The following is a 1,642-nucleotide window of genomic DNA, read 5'->3' as shown; positions in this document are numbered from 1 at the left end:
GGGGGGTGAATTGGGTTTCTAAAAATTTTAAGCCCAACAGATAACTTATGAAGAACAAAATAATGGCTTTAAATCAATATTAATTAACTAAAGCAGTATTGCAAGGATATAAATATGATAAAGCGATAAAGCACACCACAAACACAAGGATTTATAGTGGTTCGGTGCTAACCTTGCACCTACGTCCACTCCCCAAGATCCCACTTGGGAATTTTAATCCACTATCCTTTGTATTCAACCCGAATACAAAACGTCGGAAACTCCGACACTAGCTATCCCAAGCTAGAATACAGGACGTCGGAAACTCCGACCCTAGCTATCCCAAGCTAGAACACTTGTTTCCCGGGTACAAGCCAACCCACAACACTCCGATTTCAGGTTCGGATCAACCTTTCCTTGTTTTGGAAATCCTCCAAAAACAAGAGCAAAAACTCACAAAGAGTAAGAATATTTAGAGCACAGATGAATACAAAAACAGCTCCTTAAATGAGCAAATATAACAATAAAAACTTTACTCAAATGAAGAACCCCTTTTTCAGATTTTCTCAAGATGAATGAACGGTTGAACGCTTGAGAAGAGGTTGATTGTTGATTGAAGATCTCTTGAAAGCTTTGAACGATCTCTAGATCAAGGTTGAAACGATAGGCGTGAAGAATTCTCTCCTTGAAAGATCTTCCTTTTCTCTTTCACAATCTCTCTGGTATATTGTGGATCCTCTCTCTTTTTCTCTATGGATATTTCGTTGATCTCAGGCTTTTTCTTGCAAATTTCGGATCCTCTCTTCTGTTCTTCTCTTTTTCCTCTCTTTTCTTCTCTTCATTTGATTTCACGTTTGATCCGCTATTTAATCTGCAATTTCTTTCATCATTTAAAGCATTTTGTAGCATTAGAAGCAAGAGAAAACAATTTAGGCAGATAAAGAGCCGTTAGAGGATTTTTAGGAAGCATAAATGGCAATTAAAACGGGCAAAAAAATAGCCGTTGCTGACATTTCCCGTCGCAGGGGTCGACTCATGAGTCGACTCATGCTTCAGGAGTCGACTCATGAGTCGACTTCTGTTGCAACAGACCAGAAGATCTGATTTCTGAATTTTTCGGTTCAAATCAGCAGGGGTCGACTCATGAGTCGACTCATGCCTTGTGGGTCGACTCATGAGTCGACTCACAGGTCGTGCCAAGCCAAAAAATCCAGCGTGCCATGGGAATTTTTTTCGTGCCATTCAGCTCATAGTGCCATGAGTTGACTCATGAGTCGACTCATGCACTTTAAACCTTCATAACTTCAAAAATATTAGTCCAAACACAATGAAATTTTCACCAATAGATTTCAAATCATTTGTTCTACCAAATGGTACTATCAAATCAGGATTTTAGCAAAATTACGATTTTGCCCTTGAAGAGCATAAGGACTTTTTCAATTGTTTGTATCCCTTCAATCTGCTTTGTAATCATCAAAATCAATCTAGGAGCAACAAGACTGTTTACCCAGATTAAGCTATGGGGGCTTGATCCCTGTAAAAACTATGGCAACCAATTGTGGGTTGATGAATGGTGGGCAGGCAATTAATGAACCCAGGCATGATCTCCCAAGTAAATGATAGCCTCCTAATTCTCCAAACCCCCCATAATTGCTAAAAGATC

The sequence above is a fragment of the Elaeis guineensis genome, chromosome 3 (assembly GCF_000442705.2).
Source record: "Elaeis guineensis isolate ETL-2024a chromosome 3, EG11, whole genome shotgun sequence".
Lineage (NCBI taxonomy): Eukaryota > Viridiplantae > Streptophyta > Magnoliopsida > Arecales > Arecaceae > Elaeis > Elaeis guineensis.
The sequence above is the reverse complement of the archived record's forward strand: the minus strand, read 5'-3'. Positions refer to the sequence as shown.